The sequence below is a fragment of the Schistocerca nitens genome, chromosome 4 (genome assembly GCF_023898315.1).
Source record: "Schistocerca nitens isolate TAMUIC-IGC-003100 chromosome 4, iqSchNite1.1, whole genome shotgun sequence".
In the NCBI taxonomy this organism is placed as follows: domain Eukaryota; kingdom Metazoa; phylum Arthropoda; class Insecta; order Orthoptera; family Acrididae; genus Schistocerca; species Schistocerca nitens.
In genome coordinates this window covers 380,938,579-380,953,988 of record NC_064617.1, presented here as the reverse complement: position 1 = coordinate 380,953,988, position 15,410 = coordinate 380,938,579, and the positions used below count along the sequence as shown (strand labels likewise).

The 15,410-nt window shown below is 41.1% G+C and overlaps 1 protein-coding gene across 1 annotated transcript in view; it reads right to left on the bottom strand.

The window, feature by feature from the left end:
- Nucleotides 1-15,410, bottom strand: part of LOC126251851 (ecto-NOX disulfide-thiol exchanger 2) — a 229,078-nt gene that overhangs the window by 560 nt on the left and 213,108 nt on the right. The window lies entirely within an intron of this gene.

The following is a 15,410-nucleotide window of genomic DNA, read 5'->3' as shown; positions in this document are numbered from 1 at the left end:
ACGAAAACTAGAATCTAATGCATGAAACTTTGGGATGAAGGTAAGTCCACATGCCAGTGAGATGTTCACCACAAAAGCGGACACATACACAGAATACATAGCATCATAGCTTGCAAAAACCATTCCTTCGCAAGAACTGAAATAGATTACGATTTGCTCTGAAAATAGTTTTGAGACTTTAAAGGTTTTGCTACGATATTGCACTTTGGAAAAACACAAGTTACAGAAGCAGCCATAGTATCTATCATAGTAATTAATTCCATTGTTCAGTAACATGAATCGACATATGATTTCCTCTGTCTCAAGGTACGCATGGTGCCTGTGTCCTAGCCTGGCATGGTGGTGACACACTCTTAACTATTTCTGCAGTAATCATGAGTTAAAATTTATTTCAAAGTAGGTTTCAAATTTTACTTTTATTTATTTATCAAGTTTTATGGGGACCATGGAAGCTAAATCCACTTGGTCATAGAACAAGTCACTACATAATTTAGAGTACTAATAGAAAATTCATAAACAAAAGAACTAATGAATTAATAAACATGAAACAAAATTGTGAAAGAAACACAAATAAATGGCACATTACAGAGAAACTGCCACCCATGAACCAAGGACCCTGCCACTGGTGGGGAGGCTTGCATGCCTCAGCAATACAGATAGCAGTACCACTGGTACAACCACAATGGAGGGGTATCTGTTTTGAGAGGCCAGACAGACTTTTCAGTAGCTGCAGGGGAAGCAGTCTGGATGACAGACTGATCTGCCCATGTAACATTAACCAAAACGGCCTTGCTGTGCTGGTACTGCAAACGGCTAAAAGTGAGAGGAAACTGCAGCAATAGTTTTTCTCAAGGTCATGCAGCTCTACCGCTGGTTAAATGATGATGGCATCCTCTTAGATAAAACATTCTGGAGTTAAAATAGTCCCCCCATTTGGATCTCTGGGCAGGGACTACCCAGGAGGACGTCATTATCAGGAGAAACAAAACTGGCATTCTACGGATAGGAGTGTGAATTGTCAGATCCCTTAATCGAACAGGTGGGTTAGAAAATTTAAAAAGGGAAATGGCTAGGTTAAAGTTAGATATGGTGGGAATTAGTGAAGTTTGGTGGGAGGAGGAACAGGACTTCTGGCCAGGTGAATAACGGGTTATAAATACAAAATCAAAAGGGATAATGCAGGAGTAGGTTTAATAAGGTCAAGATAGACATGAAGCCCACACCCACCACAGTAGTACAAGTTTACATGCCAAATAGCGCCGCAGATGAGGAGGAGATTGAGGACATGTATGATAAGATAAAAGAAATTCTTGAGATAGTTACGGGAGCTGAAAACTTAATAGTCATGGGGGGACTGGAATTCAATAGGAGGAAAGGAGAGAGAAAGAAAAGTAGTAGGTGAATATGGACGCGGGGGGGGGGGGGGGGGGGGATGAAAGAGGAAGCCACCTGATAGAATTTTGCACACAGTGTAGTTTAATCATAGTTAACACTTGGTTTAAGAACCATGAGGAAAGGTTGCATACATGGAAGAGACCTGGAGACACCGGAAGGTTTCAGATTGATTATATAATGGTTAGACAGAGATTTAGGAGCCAGATTTTAAATTATAAGACATTTCCAGGGGCAGATGCAGATTCTGACCACAATTTACTGGTTGTGAACATCTACATCTAGATCTACGTCTACATCTACATGATTACTCTGCAATTCACATTAAGTACTTGGCAGAGGGTTCATCGAACAACAATCATACTTTCTCCCTACGATTCCACTCCTGAACAGCGCGCGGGAAAAACGAACACCTAAACCTTTCTGTTCGAGCTCTGATTTCTCTTATTTTATTTTGATGATCATTCCTACCTATGTAGGTTGGTCTCAAAAAAATATTTTCACATTCGGAGGAGAAAGTTGGTGACTGAAATTTTGTAAATAGATCTCGCTGCGACGAAAAACGTCTTTGCTTTAATGACTTCCATCCCAACTCGTGTATCATATCTGCCATACTCTCTCCCCTATTATGTGATAATACAAAACGAGCTGCCCTTTTTTGCACCCTTTCGATGTCCTCCGTCAATCCCACCTGGTAAGGATCCCACACCGTGCAGCAATATTCTAACAGATGACGAATGAGTGTAGTGTAAGCTGTCTCTTTAGTGGACTTGTTGCATCTTCTAAGTGTCCTGCCAATGAAACGTAACCTTTGGCTTGCCTTCCCCACAATATTATCTATGTGGTCTTTCCAACTGAAGTTGTTCGTAATTTTAACACCCACGTACTTAGTTGAATTGACAGCGTTGAGAATCTTACTATTTATCAAGTAATCAAATTCCAACGGATTCGTTTTGGAACTCATGTGGATCACCTCACACTTTTCGTTATTTAGCTTCAACTGCCACCTGCCACACCATACAACAATCTTTTCTAAATCACTTTGCTTCCGACACTGGTCTTCAGATGACCTTACTAGACGGTAAATTACAGCATCATCTGCAAACAACCTAAGACAACTGCTCAGATGGTCACCCAGGTCATTTATATAGATCAGGAACAGCAGAGGTCCCAGGACGCTTCTCTGGGGAACACCTGATATCACTTCAGTTTTACTCGATGATTTGCCGTCTATTACTACGAACTGCGACCTTCCTGACAGGAAATCACGAATCCAGTCGCGCAACTGAGACGATACCCCATAGGTCCGCAGCTTGATTAGAAGTCGCTTGTGAGGAACGGTGTCAAAAGCTTTCCGGAAATGCAGAAATACGGAATCAACTTGAGATCCCCTGTCGATAGCGGCCATTACTTCGTGCGAATAAAGAGCTAGCTGCGTTGCACAAGAACGATGTTTTCTGAAACCATGCTGATTACGTATCAATAGATCGTTACCTTCGAGGTGATTCATAATATTTGAATACAGTATATGCTCCAAAACCCTACTGCAAACCGACATTAATGATATAGGTCTGTAGTTCACTGGATTACTCCTACTACCCTTCTTAAACACTGGTGCGACCTGCGCAATTTTCCAATCTGTAGGTACAGATCTATCGGTGAGCGAGCGGTTGTATATGATTGCTAAGTAGGGAGCTATTGTATCAGCGTAATCTGAAAGGAACCTAATCGGTATACAATCTGGACCTGAAGAGTTGCCCGTATCAAGCGATTTGAGTTGCTTCGCAACCCCTAAGGTATCTGCTTCTAAGAAACTCATGCTAGCAGCTGTTCGTGTTTCAAATTCTGGAATATTCCATTCGTCTTCCTTGGTGAAGGAATTTCGGAAATCTGCGTTCAATAACACCGCTTTAGCGGCACAGTCGTCGGTAACAGTACCACCGGCACTGCGCAGTGAAGGTATTGACTGTGTATTGCCACTTGTGTACTTTACATACGACCAGAATTTCTTCAGATTTTCTACCAAATTTCAAGACAAATTTTCGTTGTGGAACCTATTAAAGGCATCTCGCATTGAAGTCCGTGCCAAATTTCTCGCGTCTGTAAATTTTAGCCAATCTTAGGGATTTCGCGTTCTTCTGAACTTCGCATGCTTTTTCCGTTGCCTCTGCAACAGCATTCAAACCTGTTTTGTGTACCATGGGGAATCAGTTCCATCTCTTACCAATTTATGAGGCATGAATCTCTCAATTGCTGTTGCTACTGTATCTTTGAATTTGAGCCACATCTCGTCTACATTTGCATAGTCAGTTCGGAAGGAATGGAGATTGTCTCTTAGGAAGGCTTCTAGTGACACTTTATTAAAACTGAAGAAAGTGCAAAAAGGAAGGAATGTAAGGAGATAGGATCTGGATAAACAGAAAGAACCAGAGGTTGTAGTGGGTTTTAGAGGGAGCATTAGGGAATGATTGACAACAACAGGGGAAAGATATACAATAGAAGAAGAATGGGTAGCTCTGGGAGATGAAATGTGAAGGCAGCAGAGGGTCAAGTAGGTAAAAAGACGAGAGCTAGTAGAAATCCTTGTGTAACACAGAGAGATACTGAAGTTAGTTGATGAAAGGACAAAATATAAAAATGCAATAAATGAAGCAGGCGAAATGGAACAAAAGGTCTAAAAAATGAGATCGACAGGAAGTGCAAAATGGCTAAGCAGGAATGGGCAGAGGACTACAGGAAAATTAAAGAGACCTTTGGTGAAAAGGGAACCACCTGTATGAATATGAAGAGCTCAGATGGAAAACCAGTCCTAAGCAAAGAAGGAAAATCAGAACGTAGGAAGGAGTATACAGAGGGTCTATACAAGTGAGATGTACTTGAGAGCAATATTATGGAAATGCAAGAGGATGTAGAGGAAGATGAGAAGGGAGATATGACACTCAATGAAGAATTTGACAAAGCACTGAAAGATTTAAGTCAATACAAGGCCCCAGGAGTAGACAACATTCCTTTAGAGCTACTGGTAGCCTTGGCAGAGCCATCCATGACAAAACTCTTCCATCTGGTGAGCAAGATGTACGAGACAGGCGAAATACCCTAAGACTTCAAAAGAATATAATAATCCCAATTCCAAAGAAAGTAGGTGCCAACAGGTGTGAAAATTACTGGAATATCAGTTTAATACGTTGTGGCTGCAAAATACTTACACGAATCCTTTACAGAAGAATGGAAAAACTGGTAGAAGCCGGCCTCGGAGAAGATCAGTTTGGATTCCAGAGAAATGTAGGAACACGCGAGGCAATATTGACCATATGAATTCTCACAGAAGATAGGTTAAGGAAAGGCAAACCTACATTTATAGCATTTGTAGACTTAGAGAAAGCTTTTGACAAGGTTGACTGAAATACTGTCTTTCAAATTCTACAGGTGGGAGGGGTAAAATACAGGGAATGAAAGGCTATTTACAATTTGTACAGATACCATATGGCTGTTATAAAAGTTGATGAGCATGAAAGGGAAGCAGTGGTTGAGAAGGGAGTGAGACAGGGTTGAAGCCTATCCCCCGGTGTTGTTCAATCTGTATACTGCACAAACAGTACAGGGAAAAAAAGAAAAATTGAGAATAGGAATTATAAGTCCAAGGAGAAGAAATGAAAACTTTGAGCTTTGCCGACGACACTGTAATTCTGTCAAATAGAGCAAAAGACATGGAAGAACAGTTGAACGGAATGGACAGTGTCTTGAAAGGAGGATATAAGACGAACATCAACAAAAGCAAGACAAGGTTAATGGAATGTAGTCGAATAAAATCAGGTGATGCTGAGGGAATAAGATTAGGAAATGAAACACTGAAAGTAGTAAACGCGTTCTGCTCTTTGGAAAGCTAAATAACTGATGAAGGTTGAAGTAGGGAACATATAAAATGTAGACTGGCAATGGCAAGAAAAGCTTTTCTGAAGATTAGAAATTTGTTAATGTCGAGTATAAATTTAACAGTCAGGAAGTCCTTTCTGAAATAATTTGTATGGAGTGGAGCCATGTATGGAAGTGAAACATGGATGATAAACAGTTTAGACAAGAAGAGAATAGACGCTTCTGAAATGTGGTGCTTACAGAAGAATGCTGAAGATTAGATGAGTAGATCATGTAACAAATGGGAAAGTACCGAATGGAATTGGGGAGAAGAGAAATTTGTGGTACAACCTGACTAAAAGAAGGGATCGGTTGGTGGGACACTTTCTGAGGCATCAAGAGATCACCAATTTAGTACTGGAGGGAAGTGTGTGTGTGTGTGTGTGGGGGGGGGGGGGGGGGGGAGAGATCAAGAGGTGAATACAGCAAGTAGATTCAGAGGGATGTAGGCTGCAGTAGTTACTTGGAGACAAAGAGTCTTGATGAAAAGGCTTGCACAGGACAGAGTATAATTGAGAGCTGCATCAAACCATTCCTTGGACTGAAGACCACAACAACAGCAACATATGGAGAAAATTTCTTAATTGTTGTGAGGAACTCCATGTCCAAAATAGGAGTGTGTAACTAGGGAACCTTTCCACCTAGATATCAAGACATGAGGTTTATCACTTTTTTCACTCAGTTGTGCTGGAAGCACACTGAAAATGAGATGCTTGTTATCTGAATGCAGTTCATTTTTATCATCTAGTGTTCTCTAAATGAATGAGTCACTGACAATAACAAATCCCATGATAGAGTATATACCAAAGTATGAAGTATGAAGCACTAATCTACATTAAGTTCGTGAAATGACACCTGCAGACCTGTCTGATCACCATTTCCTGTGCTAAGAATAATAACAGTGTAAAAAAGTGTCGAAGGTAGTCAAGATTATTCTGAAAGTGTTCATGGTTCCTTACCCCAACTGCTTTTTAGCATTTGCACCTCAACATATATGCTCTGCAAACCACTCTGTGGCTTAGAGTAAAGTTTATTATAACACAAATTAACATCTCCTCTTGTTCCATTCACAGTGATGGAGCTCGGGAATAATGACTGCTCATACTGCTCATGTGCTCCACTGCCATGTCATTCACAAATTTTGGTGTCGTGATCCCCTTACATATAGGGAACTGAAAGGCATTGAAAGATTAATTCCTAAAAACTGTGAGGGAACTGAAAGGCATTCAAAGATTAATTCCTAAAAACTGTGCAAATTGCAGCGCTACGCGACTGGGACGCAACACACGCCTGCACCAGGTCGCGCTGCATTATGGTTGTGGCACAGTTTCTCACGGCGCGCAAGGGGAGGGGTGAGGCGGGGAGCGGGATGTAGTCCTGCCATACGCTCACTTCGGCATGGCGCATATGGGCAGTGGAAGTATTGCCCATCCGAAAAATCAGCCTTACAGTATACTGAGTTTTATTGTCACTGGATAGTGTTTCATTTTTCGACATTTAAGCGCTCCATATCTTTTCATTAGTTCATAATAGTTTTCAGTTACACATATCTGTATACTTTTTTTGTTTTGTTTATTCTTTTGCCTGCATTGTTCACTAACTGGTGAGCCATTAGCCACGGGAAGTGGTTACAAAATGTTTTCAGATCGTGACAAGGGACAGATGATTCATAGTGAGGGTAGTGAATAAGGAAGTAAGGAATATTATAAAATCATGTTATCTAGAAGCAAAGCAGGAATGTAAAACAAGGTTATCTACTTGCTGTATATTATGTTGACGTATCTCTACGATCTGTTTCAAAAAGTCAAAAAGGTGTAATTTTCACAGGTATGACCCCTTTGTGCTCGTGGTAAAAAGCATCTGAAATATGAAGTACATAGATTTCACTAGCATTATGTGGATATGGGTCTAATAAGAGGCATTATACTTCCTACATGTGGACATGAAACTTCCACAATAAGCTATAAACAGTCGAGAAGCCCTCACAAATAATGATGTTTTAATCAGCTTGTCGTGATGAGAAAAAGCATTTCAGAGGTTGCATACACGCTATCAGCATTACTAAACCAATTACATAACAGGCTACACAAATGAAGCAGTGGTCAGTATTATTCCAAAAGTGTGAGTATCCTGAAAGAGAGTGGTGGTTTGATATATTTATTTTGTTGAAATGTATTGCTGACAAAGGCAGATCTACTTTCACGACAATGATTTTCTAATGATGTGAACTCTTCCTCTCACAAAGCACACTTGGCTAGCTTCCGCATTCTTGTCACGTGCATTATTCTCAGCTGGCATTGTGCCACAAATAAATTGTTTACTTTTATCAATAATAACTATTTTAATATCGCAAATCATGCATTGTCAGTTTGGCAAGGCATAGGCGAGTAACCAGCATCAGGCACTTGTGTGTCATTCCACCTGAAGGGTACGCTCGTCATTACTTTGATACTGCTCAGATGAAGAATAGGAAAAATCCTTTGGTAAGATTCTATTCCAGTTGCTTATTGTTAAAAATATGACGGGTTTGAGATTCAACCAAAATTCCAACAGAATTGGTGATTTATTTTTGTGAGAATTGTTAACCTTTTCTTATTCGAAGAAGCATTACCATTCATGAGTGATGACCACATTTCGCTTGTTGACAGGTTTGAGAGTACTTCTTTTGCCAAAACACAATATAATTTGCACAAACTCATTTTTGCAGCAGGTACTGTGACAGAATTCTGAAACAGAGTGTCTCATTAAACAGTATTTGGTGACCAGAGAGCTCAATAACTTACGAAAAACCTCGTTGTGTTGGTTTGTGGTAACGTAAGAGAAGAAATTTCATGTCTTACTCACTGTTGATAACTCTTAAAGAATTACAGTCACTGGAATGAAGGGGGGGGGGGGGGGGGGGGGAAACAGAAAGTACAACTTCTGATATATCATCATAGATAAAAGAAGTTCAATCTGTTGACGACATGGCAAAGTATTAAATATTACTGTATCTCATTGCCCTATCAGAACCCCTCAGAGAGCATTAAAGATAAACACCAGTCCTAATTGCCTGATTGTAAAGTGACCTGTTTCCAAATTACATACAAAAATAACCACTATTTCAGTATACATATAATTCAAAAATGTAATTGGTACCTGTAACATAATTAGTCAGAAAATGTTATATTAACTCATAACAAAGTTGAAAATAGGTTGACCTTGTCCAGCACTGTGATTGTAAATTTTTAGCAATGTGTATCTCATATTCGGTTTAACTTTTAACTGTGATTTTACATAAAATTGTAATTTTCATTGTCTGTAATTGTTAACAAAAGTATAAATAGAGGTCACGCAGGCGCCTTGGAGCACTCGTTTTTTGGCTAGGGTTGCGAGCAAATGTATTATAGGCTCACTCATTTGTTGATTCTTGTGAACTCTGTGTCGATTGATGTCAACTTTGGGTACATGTGATGTAACCGGTACAGTTCACCAGGCTCGGACACCAGAGTCCTGGAAATATATTGGTGTTAAACTGCACTGTACTTTGGAATTTATTTGGGAGTCTTCCGCAATCCTTTTCATAGGCTGCACAGCGACGAGACATGAATCCAGGAATTCTACAACACCCCGAGAACTAAACAACTTTCACTGTTGGTAGAATTGATGTGAAAACAACAGCACATCGACTGGGCATTTCACTCAAAAGTCAAAACATTTGCAACGCAGAGGTGGGAAAGTACAAACATCTCAAGTACTCTCCTCCTTGTGTGCCATCATTCGTCAAAATTTCGTTTCGATGTCTCGAGTGGTTTAGGAGATACAAGGAATGTAAGAATATTTCATTCCTGTGGGGGTAAGATCAGGAGTGAATGCACTACATAGTATTCAATTTCTCGAGATCGGAATAGATAGAGACCTCTTCCCAAGTCTAAACAAAAATTCAATATGTTGGCTAAATTTCATACACAGCAACATAGTGTAATACACACCAAATGCAACATCATAGTGACCCCTGTTTTTCATTGCAAACTTTTTGAGTTTTGTGTAGTGTCTTACTAAAATGTGTGTATCACAATAAGCATGACCATTAGCGAGATGATGGGTACTTCGCCCCGAAGCTTACATATAACACGACAAATAAGGCAAAAATCAAATATTTTCAGTGAATAGTTTCTGTAAAATTGTTTGAGAAAGGTAACAGGGTGTGCGCACTTTGGTTCTGTCAGCACAGAGCATCGCCAAGCGGCACATGCGAAGTATATGTGTGCATAGCAAAATGAGTTGGACTAGTGCTACATGTGCGGCACGTGGCGTCGTGCTGTAGGGTCGCGTCACCTCACACGTGCTATACGCGTCTCAATTTGCGCTTAGCCTTACAGCAACGCCAAACCTTTGAGGAGCTTTCCGGAATTTGTGACGCAAAATTTTTTTACCCTGTTTCTCCTCCAACACACTGCCTGCTGTGAGTCTGCCGGCAAACATAGCAGAGGATCACACTTGCATGCCAGCCCTCATGGCCACACACTACACTATGTTTAGTGCAATGTATAGTGAAGTACTGTGTTAATTTGTATTACTTGATTGAATTTGCGCCAGTATACAGGAAATCTGGTACAATATTTTGTTCTATGTTTTGAACTTTGCTTTCTGCAACTTTACACACTGTCAGACGGTATACTGCACTAAATACAATGGAGCCTGTGGCCGACGGAGGGCACACAGCATTAGGCATGGGTCTCTGTCATGTCCGCTGGTGACCTTGCAGTAGTCATTGTGTTAATGATGTATTTAGAAGCTACTACATTTTGATGAAGTATACAGGTTTGTCGTTGAATCTAGTTGGCAATGTTAGTACCACACAGATATTTTGTCACCATGTGGCAGCAAAATAATACAACAATGCTTACTCATAAACAACCTTACAATTTTCAATATGACAAATATTACGATTAAAACTATCTGCTACATCTTTAATATACTACACAAACATTATTATATTAGTGGTATTGAATCTGTAGGTCTATCATAATGCAGAACACCTTGTTTCATATCTCCCAGCTAGTGAATGTGGCTGTAGGTAAAGCATTTTGTAATACCAACATTCAAAGGAGTTGGAATCCTATTGACAGAGGTGAATACCAGACCAAAGGTGAAACAATCACAGCAGACTGATTTGCTATGTTTTATGCATAGATGAAGATTCAAAGTAATTACCACAGGAATTGATACAAATTATGGCTCTCAGTCTGAGGGAAGAGGTTGTTGTCATGTGGGGGAAAGAAACTAGAAGAGAGGGGAAAAAACAGTAACAATGTTAAATATGGGTGTAATAAATGAGTATTTTTCATCAAGATAAAGTAACAAAGCCCGTGCAAAAGCTGTGCGCAGACATGAACCAATCTGGAAAAGAGCAAAAGTGTACAATAATTAACAATATATTTTCCCAGGTCTCATATGAAATCTCTTCTATTGTGGGGCACCTCTGCAACCAAAACACTTAACTTCATCCTGCCAGACAAAACATTCTTCATTCAGTTACAAAACTGGTTTCTTTTCCCATTATATCTACTGTTGTGGATGCTGAAGTAACTCAAAAATTTATCAAAAGTCTAGAAATACAAAATCCATAACGTTACCTGAATACTTGGCTGTTAGTACTCAGTGAATGACATTTTTTTCTCATTTGTGGCTGAAGCCTTTCGTTGGCCAAATGAATGCTTGCATTATATAAATTCACGGCAGTTGACCTGATTGGTCACAACAGGTGAAAACTCATCAGCACATTCAACAACTTCGTGGCTATGGACTGGCGACCACTTAAAAGATCTTCACGTGCATCAGGAATTTAATCACTAACACTGATCATGGCACATGGCATACAAGATCTGTAAAGTACAGTTAAAATTTGGAGATTCTCCTTGTATGTTTGTATGACTTTGCTACCTACCCAATATTATGAAAAGGAAAGTTGCTACTCACCATGTAGCGGAGAAGCTGAGTCACAGATAGGCACAATAAAACGACTGTCACAAATAAAGCTTTCGGCCAATAAGTACTTCATCAATAACAGACAACAAACGCAGGCACGCACGTGTGCGCGCGCGCACACACACACACACACACACACACACACACACACACAGGAATGCAGTCTCAGAGACAACTGAAACCACACTGCGAGCAGCAGCACCAGATGGGAGTGGTGAGTGGGTGGGGTTAAGGAGGAGGCTGGGGTGGGGAGGGATAGGGATAATATAGTAGGGGTGGAGAACAGTGAAGTGCTGCAGATTAGATGGAGGGCAAGGGAGAGGAGGGGAGTAGCAGGAAAGGAGAGAAGTAAAAAGACTCGAGATTGATTGTGGAATGACGGTTGTGCGGTGATAGAATGGGAACAGGGAAGGGGCTGGATGGGTGAGGGCAGTGACTAACAAAGGTTGAGGCCAGGAGGGTTATGGAAATGTAGAATGTATTGCAGGGAAAGTTCCCACCTGTGCAATTCAGAAAAGTTGGTGTTGATAGCAAGGATTCATATAGCACAGGCTGTTAAGCACTCATTGAAATGAAGGATGTCATGTTTGGCAACGTGCCAGCAACAGTGTGGTCCAACTGTTTCTTGGCCACAGACTGTCGGTGGCCATTCATGCGGAAAGACAGTTTGTTGGTTGTAATACCCAGATAGAATGCAGCACAGTGGTTGCAGCTTAGCTTGTAGATCACATGACTGGCTTCACAGGTAGTCCTGTGATTGGACTGGAGTAGATGGTGCTGGGAGAATGTATGGGACAGGTCTTGCATCTAGGTCTACTACAAAGTGTGAGCCATGAGGTAAGGGGTTGGCTAAGGATGGATGAGTATATTGTGTAGGTTCGGTGGACAGCGGAATACCACTGGGGGGGGGGGGGGTGGTAAGTACAGTGGGCAGGGCATTCCTCATTTCATGGCATGACAAGAGGTAGTCGAAACCCTGGCAGAGAAAGTAATTCAGTTGCTCCAGTCCTGGGTGGTTCTGAGCTACAAGGGGAATGCTCCTCTGTGGACAGATGGTGAGACTTTCAGAGGTGGTGGGAGACTGGAAAGAAGGCACAGGAGATTTGTTTTTGTACAAGGCTGGGGGGATAATTATGGTCTGGGAAGGCTTCACCCACAGCATATTTCAAGAGGGACCACTCGTCACTGCAAGTGCGACGACCATAGGTGGATAGGCTGTCTGGAAAGGACTTCTTGGTATGGAACGGGTGGCAGCTGTCAAAGTGGAGGTATTGTTGGAGGTCAGTGAGTTTGATATGGATGGAGGTACTGATGCAGCCATCTTTGAGGTGAAGGTCAACATCTAGGAAAGAGGCTTGTTGGGTTTAGTAGGACCAGGTGAAGCAAATGGGGGAGACGTTGTGGAAGTTCTGAAGGAATGTGGATAGGGTGTCCTCACCCTTGATCCAGATCGCAAAGATGTCATCAATGAATTTGAACCAGGTGAAGGGTTTGGGGTTATGGGTTTTTAGGGAGGATTCCTCTAGATGGCTTTTGAATAGGTTGGCATAGGGTGGTGCCATGCGGGTGCCCATAGCCGTACTCCGGATTTGTTTTAAGGGAATGCTTTCAAAGGAGAAGTGATTGTGGGTGTGGATATAGTTGGTCATGGCGACTAGGTAGGAGGTTGTTGGTTTGGAATCCATTGGGTGTTGGGAAAGGTAGTGTTCAATTGCGTAAGGCCATGGAATGTTAGTGTAAAGTGAGGTGCTTCAATAGTGATGAGTACATCATGTGGAGAGTTGGTGGAGAAAACTGTTGGTATCTTTTGTATAGGAGGGTAGGTTTCAGATAATAGGTTGAAAGTGTTGGTCTACCGGAGGATAGGTTCTGGGTAATAGGTTGAAAGTGTTGGTCTACAAGAGCAGAGATTCTCTCAGTGGGTGCATAGTAACTGGCCACAATGTGGTGTCCTGGATGATTAGGATTATGGACTTTAGGAAACATGCAGAGGGATTAGGTTTATTGACTTGAGGAAACATGCAGAGGGAAGGAGTGTGGGGAGTGGTAAGGGTGAGTGGAGAGATGGATTCCAGAAAGAGTTTCTGGGATGGGCCTAAGGATTTAAGTAGTGGCTGGAGATCCTGCTATCCGTCCGCAAGAATGGCCACCAACAAACTGTGGCCAAGAGACAAGTGGACCACCCTGTTTCTGAGCATGCTGCGAACATGACACCCTTCATTTCAATGACTGCTTCACAGCCTGTGCCATATGGATCCTTCCCACCAACACCAGCTTTTCTGAATTGCACAGGTGGGAACTTCCCCTACAATACATCCGATGTTCCCATAACCCTTCTGGCCTCAACCTTCGTTAGTCACTGTCCTCACCCATCCAGCCCCTTCGTCTGTCTAATCTGCAGCACTTCATTGCCCAGCACCCGTACCGTACTATCCCTCCCCCCCAGCCTCCTCCTCACCCCCACCTAGTCACCACTCCCATCAAGTACTGGTGCTGCTGCTCACAGTGTGGTTTCAGTTACCTGAGACTGCAGTTGTGTGTGTGTATGTTAGTTATTGACGAAGGCCTTATTGGCCGAAAGCTTTATTTGTGGCAGTCTTTTTACTGTAACTATCTGTCACTCAGCATCTCCACTATATGGCAGTAGCAACTTTCCTTTTCATAATATTGTTACATTCCATTCTGGATTCTCCATTGTTTGATTTTTGCTACCTATCTTGCAGTTATAACATAAATGCCTAAAGATGCTAATGAGATATCCTGAATCTGAAATTAAATCTGAATGTCACAGCAAAGGAAAAGCAGCCAAGTTGAACAATACACAAAAATACATGAAAAATAATAACAAACCAGTCTACAGACTACGGAAATGGAATAGGACAAAATGAACCAAAGCTAATGAATAAGAGCACGTGACTAAATGAGGGGAAAATGAATAAGCACTTTAACTCACTAAACATGAGACAGTAAAAAGCCTGGTGACTTTAGGGAATATGAGATCTGCTTGTTTAAAATCTTGGAAGTAAGGGAAAGAAAATTCTGAGATAAAACCAATAGAAACTCTTGAGGTGAATCAGTTTCACTTCCTCCTCCTTTTCCATAGATTTTATCCCATTTAGTACAAGGTCCATTTTTTCGCTATATGGCATATTTTATTTCAATTATTTAAATTTGTAGCTCGATGCTCTTCTTGATGCCATGAGCATAGAAAACCACTTAGAAAGCACACTCCGACTGGTTGGTGGCCCAGCCTATAGTCATTAATATGATTCGAGGATTCAATTCATGTCTGGCTCATCTCCCTATCTTGCTAGTTAATGTGCTTCACTATATAGGTAGATCAGGTGAAACAGTCTAACAATTCTATTATAGTATCACTTGTCTTTGGGCTTGGGCCGTACCTCAAAACTTCCCCCAGATCAATGGATCCTATTTCTATAACTGCCATGTTATTTTATTATGCAGCAGGTCCTCACATGGACACCAATGCACTTATTTCACACCTGTCAAGAAATGTGTATCTTTTCTCTTGCTTACCTCAGTCCATGTCTGGCTTATTTCCCCACCTTGCTAGCTAGTGCATTTTCACTGTATAAGCAGGTCATCTGTCAAGAAAAATATGTCTTGTCTCTTGTTTACCCAATACTCCCCCCCCCCCCCCCCCTCCCCAATATCAATGGCATTCTATTTCTGTAATTGGAATGTTATTGTATTATGCAATTGGTCCCATACACATGGACCCAATGCACTTAGTTTACATCTGTCACAGAAATATATCATCTCTTTTTCTAAAATTTACTTTACATTGTCGTTCCCAGACTGCAAAAACCTACATATTTGAATACAATCGCTCCTTTCAGTAAGGTAACCAAGTTGCACTACCAGCTGTCCTTGATTTCGAATGCAAGTTTTACAAAAGCACTACTTTCTTACACTCATCCACAAATAATTTGCAGTCCCAAAAATACACACGTATTTTCAGAACAAATATTTTTGGCACTGATGGACAAATAACATTTGTCCATTAAATACATACAGTCTTAGAACAATAGTTTTTTTGTAATTCACTTTTAAAGGTAAGATACAATCTTTTCAATTGCTAGGACAGTCTACTCAGTACTTCATCTGCTGCCATC